General features: G+C 54.4%; 1 protein-coding gene across 1 annotated transcript in view; it reads left to right on the forward strand.

Annotated features, from left to right (window-relative positions):
- The first annotated feature begins 456 nt into the window (after positions 1-456).
- PLXNA2 (plexin A2) overlaps positions 457-14,011 on the forward strand; it is a 219,296-nt gene continuing 205,741 nt past the window's right edge. Inside the window, exon 1 of the mRNA XM_082613496.1 lies at positions 457-1,174. The gene's annotated coding sequence lies outside the window, so the exon portion shown is untranslated. The remainder of the gene's footprint in view (positions 1,175-14,011) is intronic.

Genomic DNA, 14,011 nt, shown 5'->3' on the forward strand with positions numbered 1-14,011 from the left:
CAAGGCCGGTTCCTCCCCACTCACCCCTCAGATTAAAGACGAAGAGAGAGATATGCAGGATGTGCGCGGTGACAGGTGACGCTCAGGGAGGGGGAGCCCACGTCCCCACTGACCTCTCCCACTCTGCCGGCGTCCTGAGCTCCCCGCACCGGGGGTTCAGCCGGCCGGGCTCTCCAGGCCTCCACCCCAATCCCCAGGCCCCAGCAGGATTTGCGTTGCCCCCTTTGCCACTTAAGGTGGCGGGTGGGTCCGGGCTGAGCCGCGCACAGGGAGGCAGTGGGGCGGCCTCCCTATGCCCAACCTGATTCTCCTTTGTTGACAGCTGGCGGAGGAGGAAGACCGGGCGGGCGGGGGAGGGGGCAGGGGGCTGGCTGCGGCGCGCGGTGCCAGTGGCGGGCGCGGCCCCAGCCCGGGCGGGCGCGGCCGGCAGGGAGGGGGTTAACGCGCGCGGCCTCTATGATAATGAGCTGCATGGTAATATAGGGAGGCCGGCTCTCAGGGCTCCGCCGCCGCCACCACCGCGGGAGCCGGAGCTGCCGGGCGGAGCGTCCGCGCCAGACTGGAGCGGGAGGGCGGCTGAGCGCAGTTGCTGGGAATTTTTCAGCCGAGAGGGCAGGCGATCCAGAGAGAGACCCCGCGAGCTCGGGAGTGGTGGGGAGCGCGGACGCCGGAGCGAGCGAAGCGAACCTCGAAATAGATCTGGAGAGCCAGGTTCCCGGAGGAAATGGGACTGTGAATGAACCCGGGAGCAAGAAGGGAAGGAAGCGCCGCGATTGCTGATGTCAGAGGAGCCCGGAAAGTCGCGCTGGAAAAATCTGAAGACAGCCGGGGCTCTGCCGCTTCCCAAGGAGAGACACCGCCAGCCACCCACCCCACGCCCCCTCGGCGCCTCCCGGTTCCCCCAGCGAGCCGGCGTCAGAGCCCGGCAGGGCTGTTACGGGGCGGCGGAGGACGGAGCGGCGCGCGGACAGGAGACCGAGGGGCCACTTCAGGAATACAGATAAGTGGCTGGGGGCTTGACGTGGATTTTAATGAATTTGGACTCCATGTGGATTTGGTCGTCCCCGTGATCGCGAGCTGCTGGCAGCGAGAGGGGCAGCGCGCCGGCCTCGGCAGCCGGCGGCAGAAGCGGCCGGATCGGGGACGGAAGGACAGACCGACGTCTCCGAGCTGGGTAAGCGGCGCCCTCCGCCCTGTCCCCCGAAGCGCGCTCGCCCCGCCGCGGCTCCCCCCGCGCTCTCCTCCGCGGCGTCCCGGCCCCGAACGCCTGGGCTCGGCTGCGGCCGGCGAGTCCCCGCGCGGGGTCGGCCACTTTCGCGGGCCGGAGCGCGGCGCGCGCGCGTGTGCCGGCTGACTCCGTGCCGCCGCCTCCAGCCCAGGCTTCCCCGCCGGCGCCCCGCTTCCCCGCTGGGCTGCTGGCGGGCGGCGCTCCACGGCGCGCTTCCACCGCGCACCTGCCTGCAAGCTGAGGCTCGGGGAGCGCGGGGGCGGCGGAACTGCCCCGAGAGCTGCAGCCCAAAGCGGGCCTCCGAGGCACTGCACCGGCAGCAGGGCCTGGGCCACTGTGGCCGGCGCTCAATTTGGGGACGTTCACTCTGGTGCCGGTGTCCCTGGAGGCCGCTGGCTGTTCCTTCGGAGCAGGGGACTTGGGAATCAAAGGGGAATGCCTCATATGCGCGGCTTCCAGAGGCTCAGGGAACGACACCAAGGCACCGAATGGGATAAGTGCCCCATGCCCCCTTCTGTGCGCCCTCGTGGTGAAGCACCCATAAGCACCATCCCCTGGTCTGAGCCTCAGGAGAGGGTTGGGGGTTGAAGGACGAGCTTATCCAGGGTCCGAGAGGCTCCTTATAAGCCATTTTCGAATATTTTCTTTCTTGGGCTTCTTGTTGCCCCAACCCATAAGTGATGTAGGGATTTTAGAAAATTCTAGCCCTTTTTATCCATCCCACAGGTAGTCTCTGTAAATATGTTAATCATGGTCTTGATGGCCAAAGAGAGAAAGTCATCCAGAAACTGCCATCCCAGGTCCCTGACGAATGTCCACCTGTTTGGCATGACCTTTGCCCTAGAAGGAGCTACCTACTCAAACTCAGCTCGGAGGGATAGAGATAATGGGGGAGGTGGAAGTAAAAGAGTTGGGGTTCAAAGTCAGTTGTCTCTAGAAATGAGAGCCCCATGAAGTGGGCAATGGAAATATGATCAGGTCTCCTATAGGGTTCTAAGATCCTAGGGTAACAGTGGCAATTCTGGTAGTGGCTATACAAGGGATATAAGACAGGACCAGCTTGAGGCAGTGGCTTGCGGACCCAGTAGCTTGGAGGAACCTACAGAAATTTGGGGAGCCATTCATCCCCTTCCTTCTATCCATGAGCACAGTGGACGGTGTTCATAAGCATCAGATCAAGATGAGTATCTGGGCTGGGCAGAGCTGGACGTCCTGGGAGCTGGGAGTCAGATTCAGTTGCCCCGCACACCAGTCCCCACACAATAGCAGGCTCCTGTCTTTCTGGGCTTCTTTCCCAGACCTTGAAACTTCACTCTTCCCTCTGGGCAGGCTTTGGATTCTGGGGCCTTCAACAGAGCGTCAGAGCCCGGGGAAGAGATAGCTCTGGTTGGAGGAATTCAGCTATCCCTAACTGAAATGCACAACTTTTGTGCAGACACCCCAGAACACTCCAGGAGCTGGTAGCAGCCCTCTCTCCTCTGACCCCCTGGCAAGAAGAGAGAAGAATTCATTAATTTCCCCCTCCCCTCATCTAGCACCTTTTGAACTAATTACCTATGATCTCCCCTCCTTGGCCTGGGGGTGGGGGGGGGCGGTCAGGTGGGAAGGTAGGGAACCAGGAAAACTGAGAGCAATCTGTCAAGATACCCTAGTGAGGTTGTTTTGCTTTTCCCTTCTTCCACCTGGCATCTCCGCTTACGCCCAACCCTTCCTCATCCCGGAAACTGCCCTCACTGCCAGCATTACCTGAAAGAGTGGTTCCCCTCAGCCCTCTAGCCAACCCTCTTCAGGGACCCGCTGATAAAGGAAGGGCAATGCAGACTGCCCTCTCCGCTCCCTCACTGTCCTCAACAAATTGCATTAGGATGGGGCAAATTGGCTTGCAAAGCAGTTAAATGGAAATGACATTTGGAGCGCTGTGCAGTGGATATGCTGCTGAAGAACAGCAGGATGTGAGGCGGTGGAGCGCAGGAAGGTCCCCTCTGACCAGGACCACGAGTCTGGCAAGGGGTTTCCACTTGGCCCTTCTCTTTGACAGGATGTAAGGACCAGGACCTGGGTCCCTCATAGCCTGGAGCAGGACAGAGGGCAGCTGGCCTTTCATCCCCAGTCTAAATGAGTAAATGGTAGTGTCCCATACCATGTCCATCAACCCAAAGCAACCATGTCATTACAAGGTTGGTGGCCCTGCTTTCAGAGCTGCCCTTGAATACCTGCCCCTGTCCCCAAAGCACCAGAGAACATTCCCTCTCCAACCTTTTGACCATCAAAAGCTGCAGGTGTGATGGATGTAAAAGTTCACCATCTGTTGTAGTGGAGTCTGTGCTTAACATGAGGTTAAAGAGAAACCCTTCGAAGAACAGCTACTTCTCTATCAGGCCCCTTTCCCATTTCCAAATACTTCTGGTGATTTTGTTCATCTTTATTTCATGGGCATGTTACAAGGAAACACACAAGCAGGATGGGAAACCAGTGACACAGTTAAATATACAAGGCAGCAGCTGGAAGCAGCCTAAACTCACCAGTTCAGGTACCATGAAATATTTATGGCTCTGGAGTTGTCACTGTTTGGGGGTTTTATAGTCTCTATTCTGCCTCCTTTGCTATGGCTGCCTCTCCAAGATAAGGGGTTTGGTGCCGGGGGGGCAGGGGGGGAGACGATTTCCATCTCCAGCAGCGACCCACCCTCAGCTGTCTCCCTGCATTGCCACACAGCTGTCTCCACACACGCAGACTGGGGCCCAGTATACTCTGTCCATCATGGCACAGCGAGAGGCGAGGAACTCCAAGCCAAGCCCCCACCCCACTCCCGTTCTGATCATAAAGAGACCCGAGCATTGTGTTACTACAGTCTGTTAACTACGGATAAGTCAGGATTGTCCACAGGGAAAGTGGCAGAAGCAGGCTTTGAGGTGCTGTAGTTTTACAGCTTGTGCACACACCCCTCCCCCCAGCACTGCCACCCTCACCCAGGACCAGTCTGTTATCAATTCATTATAAGTGAATATTTCTCCCCTTCACAGATGCTCTGTTCCAACAATAGTGAATGGAACTGATTCCCTTATGGGAAACAGTGTTTTTCACTTAGTTACAAAGATTTCATGCCTGATTAGAGTAAATGAGGGCTGGGGGTGTGTCCCCTTCTTGTCTGGTCGTTTCTAAAGGTGAGCCCTGTGGAGACAGAGAAAGGCAGTTCTTCCCGGGGGGGTCAAACAGCTGGTCCTAAGGACCAGGAGGGATGGATGGTAAGAACAGGACACCCCCTTTCTCCCTGCCTTCGCCCCCAGGCTCTCCGGGGCCCTGTTCCTGGGCTTTGGGCATATGGAATCTCTACTGTTCCATCTGGGATTCAAGGGCAGAAATAGAGGCGAGAAAGTTCTTTGTTGGGGAGCAGTGTCCCTACAGGGCAAGTGTAAAGGGAGAGGAGGAAGGGACGGGGGAGAGAGGAAAGAAAAGGCCCCAGCAGTGCACAGGCTGCTGCTCCCACAGTTGGTTAACCATTAACCCCTGCCCTGGCCTGGCCCTGTCTCCTGCTTGCGTGGAAGGATACGCTCAGAAACCCAGAGGAGCAGCGGGTGATCCCCATGCCCACCTCTCCCTGCCACAGGACATTCGCCGTGTCTCCCCTCTTCCCTTCGGCCCCCAGCTCAGTCCTGGCCCCCACTCCCCCTTTTCTCTCCCTCTCCCCTGGCGCTGGCATCCTCCTCCCAAACCCTGCCAGCTGTCCCTTCACCCAGGCTTTGCCAGTTGTTTGCCTGACAGCATGCATGTCCCACGGGGAGACAGGCAGGATAGCGAGGAAAGTGGATGGACGGGCTGAGCTGGGCTCACACAGGACTCCAGAGCCAGAGCTCTGAGCTCAGCTGATAGACTGCTTCAAACCTACACATCACCGCACGAGGCCCAAGTTTGCTTGGGGGATGGAGGCGAGGAGGGGCTTTTGGCCAAAGTTCCCCTTCCTCCGGGAATGCCTGATTTCCGCGAGGGTCCCTGCCTTGGCCCTCTGAGATAGGCCATTTTCTCCAAGGCCTTGTCAAAGCATTTCCAGCTCCACAGACCTGGAGCCCTGAACTTCGGGGAAAAAAAAAAAAAAAACAGCAGACGGACCAGAGATGCGGACCAAGGTACAGGAGCGAGGCACACGTGGCAAGACCCAAGTCAAGATGTAGAAACAGTCACTGATTAGGCGGAGAGAGGCAAGGCGACAGAAAAGGAAGATAAAGACGGAAAGACTGACAGTGTGAATGGGGCGAGAAGAGCTGAGAACAGACGTGGGAAGCAAGTGGGAAGGAACAGTCCAGGCTTGGGGGGCTCTTCTGGGTCTTCCCAGGCCCTAAGGGGAGGCTCCTCTGGGCTGAATTGGGAAGCTGAAGTAGCAGGTTATCTCCACTAGAGGGGACTCGTGAAAACCAGGCTTGGCCCTAAACAGTGGCTTTTGTGCTTATTTGGGTTTTTTGTTTTTTTTTTTTAAGAAGAAAAAAATAGTTAAGATATATTAGAAACTCCCAGCTGTCACTACACAGAGACCACAACTGGTAGGGTCCTTTCTCCGGTGGGACCTCTGGGCCCGTCTGGTTGCAGGGGAGCGGGAAAGGCGCCTGCAGCATTAGGAGTTGGGGTCCAGCATGGTGAGCAGCTCAGGGAGAGGCTGCATGGCAGGCAGGATGCATCTGGGGGTGGGAGACAGGAGGGGGCAGGCATTCTCAAGAAGTCCTGGCCCACCAGGAGGCTCTGCCTTTCTTTATCAGCAGTAGAAGTTTTGGCGCAACCCCAAGGTGCCTTCACAGGCCTTCCCTTCTCCCAGCTCCCTAAATGCGAATTTTCAAAACACTCTCAGGTGGTGGCAAAACTGCTCCTGAGGAGACTTTTTAAAAGAGACCTTTCAGGAACTGAACGCATGTCAACGCTGTATCACTGATTTAATCTTTGTCTTCATACTCTCTGTGGGAGCCTTTCTCTGAATTATAATTCCCCCTTTCATTTCAGCAGAGGACAATATGGAGAGAACAGAATCCAGAGGCTTTTCTCATCTGAGGAGATAATAACTGTCTAACAGGGGTAGGGAAAAATATTGAAGCTTGGGGATAGGCAGTGGGCCAGAAAGAAGCATCTCTTCAGATCTGATACCATCCTCTGATATTTAATCTTGGCTTCCCTTTGGCTCACATTTACCTGGGGTCAAAGCGGGAGGGGAGGGAGGAGAGAGCAAAGAAAAAAGAAAAACAAGATAAATGTATCACGTTATGAAAGTCTAATCCTGCTTTTCCTTGGCTAAAATTACTTTCGGTGTGAGAGATAAAGTGGAGGTGCCCTTGCAAAGTTCAACTTGTCTTTGAGAAGGAAGAGGTGGAGGAATCCTGGGGCTCAGAGTGAGTAGCCGATGAATGAACCCTTCTCCTCTGTGACCCCCCAGCACAAGTTCTCTCTGAAGCTTTGAGCGTGAAGATGGAGGCCCTGACTAAGGCACCTCCACTGCTTCTCTGCGCTGTCTGGGGAGTTAAACTTTTTGTATTTTTGTATGTACAAGCCTCCCTTCCCACCTTAGTTTCTTGTTTGGCTATGGAGGGATTGAAAAAAGAGGTATAGAGCAGCTAAACAACTCCTCTGAGTTTAATCTTCATATATGAATTGTTGCCCTTGTACTGAAAGCAGGAATTGCAATCCATTTGGGTTTAATCAAGTAGAAATCCATCACTTATGCAGTGCGAGGAATGTGTAACACTTGGTACCAAGATGAAAAGGTAACAGATCCTACCTTTAAGACTCTTAAGAACATCCTGGGGGGAGGGAGAATTACGTAAGCCATGTACCCTCACAGAAGTTTAATATAAGGCAGAATGGAGTTAACAATATGTCGGGGGTGTCAGAGGAAGTGGAGCTCCTGGAAGCTTCTGCTCTAGTCAATGGAAGGTGTAGGTTTCCAGGAGAGAGGCTCGGGTGTCTGAGAACTTCATAGTTCCCTGTCAAGAATGACTGTCTAACGCTCTCCCATTCCTCACCCTCTCTGAACTACCCCTATTTTTTTTCCTCCTCCTCCTCCGCGGATTTCAAAATGACACCACTGGAGTTGTTTTCTATTAGTCAACATCCTAGAGCAAGATCTCCATGTAGCACCCTCCCAAGGGGTTTTCACCGTGTATTCTATGTAAATTGCATCCCTTTCCGCTCCCCGGGAGCTGGCCGCATGGACGCCACTGTGCTTCATCAGGAAACGTTGTTATTACTCATCTGTATTCACATTGAAGTGTCTGGAATCCTGCCGTTAGAGCACCACATTTATCTGAAGGAACCCATTAAAGGGAACAAACCTGAGAGGGAAAAAAATATTCGGATTTTCCTCCTCACCATGGCTGAGCAGGAGAACGCCCTCCACGAGCCACCCCAAATTAAATTTGGGGCGGGGGAGACCTGGCACTGGGGTGGACAGAACCAGGGTGCATGCTTGGGCTTTAAGAGGCCTTTGAAACCTTTGAAAGTCTGTGCTTTTTAAGAAATATGAGTGTGTGTGTGTGTGTGTGTGTGTGTGTGTGTATTTCTGAAGAGAAGGAGTTTGTGATCCGCGCCCCCCCCCCCCCGCAAAAGTAAAGAACCACTAGAGTCTAGTCTCCAGGGCCTTTTCCTAGCCTCAGTTTCTGCTTTCTGTTCTGGTGGTGGAATGAGGGCTTTGGCTGAGGAACTGTAACCCCAGTGCCTTCCCCACGTCCCCAAGTGGTAGATGACTGACTCTTAGAGTAGACAAGAGAAATCCAGGGACAAAATGGCTCAGAATGTCAGGGAACCCAGGTGTCATAATTGCTCTGCAAATATGGACAGGTCATGGCACTTCTCTGAGCAGGAAGCAGGGCAGAGGACTCCTCCCTTTAAGGGCTGGAGGGTGGGAAAGTTCAGGAGGAGAGGAAGAGGTGGGTGAGAAAGCCCTGCCTGCCCTGTAGAGGCAGGAGGACCAGCGGGCAGACAGAAGGGACAAGAGGGGATGTTGCCGCTTTGAAGTGGTTTCCTGCTTCATGAAAGCGAAAGGCCTCAGCTGGGCTGGGTAAATATTACGTTGGCCTCTGACCTCCCACCTCCCCAGATTGCTCCCCCAGCTTCCCATTTTTTTCTCCTGAGCTACAAACATACCTGAGGGAGAAGAGCCTGTTCTCTGAACTTGGGTGTTCTCAGCGGGAGCCCTGGCCAAAGCCAGACAGGAGGACAAGGCTCCTCCCCTGTGCCCAGACCTGAGAGCCTTCTGGGTCAGCCAGCGCTACCAGGTCTGGGTCCCCGCTCCACGCTGGTGGGTGGTGATGTTTTTCAGGAGAGAGGCGGTCAGTCCCCTGACAAGACTAGCCCTTTACCCTCACTTCAGCGGCCCAGACCTTGCTGGCAAGTCCCTTGATTCTCTGTGAAATTAAAACCGACACCACTAGGGTTTCTGCTAGGCAAACACCCCCTGAGGTTTATCCGGAAATTAACAAAATTCAAGTCTAATGCCCCCCTCCGAGTGACCCCCGGGGTGTGAAGCCCTTCAGGCTCTGGGCCCAAGAACCCAGCTGTGAGAGACTTAGAGAAAACCATCTGAGCCACTTGTGAAGCTGGGAAGTCACGCCCGGCACCCTCCCGCAGGAGGCTTAGTCCAACCAAGAGGGGTCAGAACAGATGGTCAGGAAGAGTCTGGTGTCGGGTTAAGGTCCTAATGCGTGGGAGCAAAGGGCCTTCCTTCACACTTGTAGCTCTTCCCTCTTCCTAAAAGCTTTCTCACCTGTTGACCAGTGCTCATCCTCCATTTGCTCCCGGGTCCGGGAGGGAGATAAGAGGGAGCCACAAGACACTCAGGGAGAACTGCTGCCTGCCCCGCACCCAGCACCTCAGTTTCTTCATCTGTACAGTGGGAATGAATGCTTTCCGTGACTCCCCAGGCACCCTCAGTTGCCTTTGTTTCTGAAGCCGGGCATGGGAAGATAGTGTTTGGGCATTTGGAAAAATGACAATTGTTGCAAATGTGTAAAATTATTCTAAAATTTAGAGCAGGAATACAGCCAAGCTAGGGATGTTTTTCTCCTCTCTCTCTCTCTCTGTGTGTGTCTGAATTTGTTTGGAATTTTCTGAGAAAAAATAAGATTTTTATTTAAAGAAAATCTGTGTGCTAAAGGTTTTGATATGTAAAAATAGATGAAGGGCTAAAGATTCAGTGAAGACTGGAAACAGAGAGGAGAACAAATGGTGATCCTGGCACTGGGGCCACATGCGTGGTGTGGGGTTAGCACTAACCAGTGGGGCTGGAGTTTGAATTCTGAATTTGCTACCCTTGGGGCTTTGATGCCTTCAAGTCTAAGAGGAGAGATGAATAATACTGTCACAGAACTGGTAAGCTGGCATTTTTCTGGGAGTCAGCCTCCCATGGCAGGGCAAGGGGCGGAGCTCACGGGCCCCTAGCTGCCTGCCTGCAAACAGCTTACACCTCTCTACAGAGAGAGCTCCTAGGAGTATGGATATCAATGGGATGGACACAGCATGAAAAGCATCAGCAGGAGCTGGGGCCAGAGCCCAAGCTGGACCCTGGAGCTCAGGGATTAGATCCTTGGCCAGCGCTGACCCCTGGGCAGAACATAGCAAGATGTCTGGGGAGAAGCAGCAGCTATCTTGTGCTAGCCCAAGAAACGCCCCCGGGCCCTCCCTGCTGCAGCACAGAGCCTTGTCCCTTGTTGGACGCACAGAGCGTGGGAAGGGGGCTATGAGAGGAGGGGAGCCCTGTGCCTTCGAAAGCACCGCAAGAGCCAGCGGTGGAAAAGGAGTGTGACAAGATGCCTTGAGTTTCTTTTCTAGAATATTATGAAGAAAACAGTTTGAATTACAAAAGAACGGGTGTTATATGTAGAATACTTGAGAAATGTTTCTGAGGATTTGATAACAGCTTTACCCAGGCCCACATCATAGATGCAGCAGCCAAGTCCAGCCTGGGAGAGTGGATTTCCCTGCGTCACACAGTGAGTGGCCAGTCACGGTGTCCACCTGTGAGGAGGTCTGTTTACCCCGGCCTGGCCCAGCACACTCTCTCCACCTGCCCACGTAGCCACCTTCTCTTTCCATTCTCTCATTCCCCGACCCTGTGCTCTCCCTTGGGTTTGAGCGGGAGTGCCCGAGAAGTGACCTCTCCCCTGCTCTGCCAGTCCGCCGGCCCTAGGACACCCCGATCCCTCTCTGTGGCACTGGGCAGTGAGTAGAAAGGCCCCCCTCCCTTAAGTAGCTCCAGCCAGCTTTCCTCCATCCACCGCAGGCCTTGCTATTTTCAGAGTCAATGGCCCTGGCAAAGCCCAGCCACCCCTCCCTCCCCAGAGGCAGCGTGGGTACTGCTTGTGTGGCGGTCTCTATAGGCTCTGCATTCACAACTTGAAGAGGGTGAGACAATGACCCGAGCAGCCGCCTGCAGACTGTGCTGGCTGGGAGGCTGCCAGAGCGGGAGGTGGGAGCCTGGGCCGGCCAGGGTTTGTCTACCACGCACCTGCGAGCTTTCTCAGGCAGCCGTGGCTGACCCAGAGGAGATGCGAAGCGGAATTGGGATCCAGAGGAACCTGGTCCAGGCCACCTGATTGGCTTCTACCACAAGCCCCCAGCCTCGGCCAAGGTTTCCGCCAGCTGTGTAGTCACTCCAGGCCTGGAGGAAATAGCAGGGCCCTGGCTCCTGAGGGCCATTTGTGGCCTGAGGACAGAAAGAGGCGGAACACTTGTCCAGGTAGAGACAAACAGGCCACTTCACCAGGAGCCTGCCCAGGCAGAAGAAACGTACTATACATTACTTGCAAGGAGATTGGTGTTGGCATAACATGATTTACTTTGAACAAATGTTTATTGAATATCTACTATGTGGCGAGTATTATGGGAGGGAGGCAAGTGGCTGGCGTGGCTCTTGAGAGCTTCCGGTGTGGCAAGGGAAAAAGGGGATACACACAAATAATGGTCATGCAAGTTAAGTGTTGCAGGAACACAGGAGAGAGAGATTAACCAGGGCCATGCAACCCAGAAGGGGCCGTCTAGGGAGGGAATGGGCTCTACATCATTTGGGGAATTCAAGCAGAGATTGGAAGATGATGACCAGGTCTCAAGAAGGGTTTCCTGTGTGGAGCAGGAAGGTATAAGAGGGATGGCTGAGGTCCCCACCCACGTCCCAGTCCTCTACCCTTGAGTCTTTCTGTTTGTGGCTCAGTGAATTCAGTGGAGGAAAAGGCTCTTTTGAGAAGTGAGGATGAGTGTCAGGTCCGTGAGAAGGACCCGCAGCTGCAGGCCTAAATTCCACAGTAAACAGAGCTCGTTCTCACACCTTCATCCCCATGACTCCCCTCAGAGCGGGGTGCCAGGAAGGCTGGGCTGGGATAAGCCCTGGCCTCCCCTGGAGCCAGAATTGTTCTAATCGTGTTAAAATGAGCACTCAGTCTACAAGCAGGGCGCAGACGCGTGTGCGCTGAGACTTGGTCAGCTCTCTGCCTGCAAAGCTCTAACTTCTAATCATTGTCATAAACAGGACGGAAGCAGCTGCTCACTCCAGTCTATTATCAGCTTGGTTGGAGACAGAGAAATTTAAATGGCAGCGAGATGCTTAGCAGAGCAACAAAAAGTCGGTGTTAAAAATAAAGAAAACGAGACAGCTTGTTTCATCGAAATAGAAGGGTTATTAAACAGCCCTAAATTAATCAGTGATCTGCCAGGGTTGGGAATCAGAGCGCCGCAGAGCCAGGGTAGAGAGCTGGGAGAAGATGGGGGAAAGCAAGTCAGAGGCAGGTAGGAGCTGCCTACGGTCTCAGGCCAGGCTGCAGGGATTGTGGAAGCAAGGTCTTCAGAAGGGGAGTCGGCAAATAGTTTTCTGTGCCACTGATAAGAGCAGGTTGGGTGGGGAGGGGATTTTGGTACCCCAGCCTCTCCCCCTACAAAGCCCTGCTTCTGATTTCTTTCCATCTGCCACCACCCATGCCAGCCCTTGGGGCATCTCCAGTCCTCAGCTCCTCCCCAGGGCTGGGCAGGAGCCAAGAGGCATTTGGTGGAGGGCCACAAACCCCCAGCCAGTCTTTTTCCTCTCTCGCAGGGTGTCCCCAAGAACTCAAGCCTGAGTTGAGCTCCTGGCGCTGCACTCCCATTCCAAAAGAGTGGGGACGGCATATCCCAGGTATGGCCAGAGCCTGGCCTGCCTGCAGGGAGGCTGATCTCTGGAGTCAGGGGTCTGTCCTCGGTGATATCACTTGGACTCCAGCCAGCAGGGCAGCAGGGAGACAGGTGTAACTCCAGGAGCCCCAGGTCCAAGGCCCACTTCCACATCAGGTACCTTCTCCAAAATATTTCACCTCAGGTCTACCTAAGTCTCACCGGTGAAGTGGTGATGCTGACCCTGTTCTCTCCCTCACAGGCTTGCATATGGGGTACATTAATGGGATAACATACATGAAATTCTTAGTCAACTGTAAGGTCGCTGCACAAATGCTAGTTTATACTACAGCGGGGTCCCTTGGAGACTCAGGACAAAACATCAAAAAGACTTCCCAGAGGGCGTGACAGGGGTCTGGGGGAAGCAGACTTGCTCGTACCTGGGTGGAGCCACGGGAGGGGAGGCCGGGCCAAGCATGTCCCTGAGCACTTGTGCTCCCGCCAGGCTGGGCAGCAAGTTGGATCTTGAATCAATCACTCCAGGAGCATTTTCTTTGCTCTTTGACCTCAACATTCTTTCTCCTCCCGCCTCCCAGCCTCCTGCTTCCCTCCTGGCTGTTTACCCTTTTCCAGGCTCCTCTCTCACACCCCATTCATCATCGGGGGCCAGATCCTCACTCGAAAAGTCTCTCATCTCCTACCCAGGTGGCCACACGCTCCCCCTCGGCCTGCGTCTCCCCCTCTCCCCCACCAGCACATTCTTCTCCTGGGGTCAGCCTCCCCGATAATTGTGCCCTCCGCTTCTCCCCCAGTAAAGCCGCAAGGGCCTGAAAAGTCTTTTCTTGCCTCCCTGCTCACCCAGGTGCTAAGGGTCCTTCAGGCTGATGCACGTGCATTTTGGCACAGACAAGCCCCATAAGTGGACACACCTCTGCCCAGAGTGCCAGCCTCCCCAAAGTCTCCACGTGTCTCTTTTAACAAGCGCCACCCGCAGTTCCCTTGCTCCGTTGAGTGTGTGCGAGTGTGAATGCGCCTGTTACTTAAGAGAGGCTGCTTGACAGCTCAGGATCTTTTCTGCAAAAGCTCAGAGTCTCAGACAAAGAGAGAAAAATAATAGAAACTGAAGGTGGGAAGGTACAGGGTGGGGACACAGCCTGCTTAAGAAGCTTCCTCATAAAAAGGAGTTACAACTTTTTATTCGAAGGCAGGCTATTGATTCTGAAAAGCCCCAGAAAGAGACTTCCGTGGTGGTGTAGTGGTTAAGAATCTGCCTGCCAGTGCAGGGAACACGGGTTCAATCCCTGGTCTGGGAAGATCCCACGTGCCACAGAGCAACTAAGCCCGTGCACCACAGCTACTGAGCCTGCGCTCTAGAGCCCATGAGCCACAACTACTGAGCCCATGTGCCACAACTACTGAAGCCCACGCGCTTAGAGCCCGTGCTCCACAACAAGAGAAGCCACCACAATGAGAAGCCCGCGCACCACAACGAAGAGTAGCCCCCGCTCACCGCAACTAGAGAAAGCCCACGTGCAGCAATGAAGACCTAACGCAACCAAAAAATTAATTAATTAATTAAAAAAAAAGAAAAGCCCCAGAAAGAAGGAGAGGCAAGGAAGATACCGGAAAGGAATTTCATCTGACGTGCTGACCAAACCCAGACGAAGAGCCCCC

Source organism: Mesoplodon mirus (assembly GCF_964341445.2).
Source record: "Mesoplodon mirus genome assembly, chromosome: 3".
NCBI classification, from domain to species: domain Eukaryota; kingdom Metazoa; phylum Chordata; class Mammalia; order Artiodactyla; family Ziphiidae; genus Mesoplodon; species Mesoplodon mirus.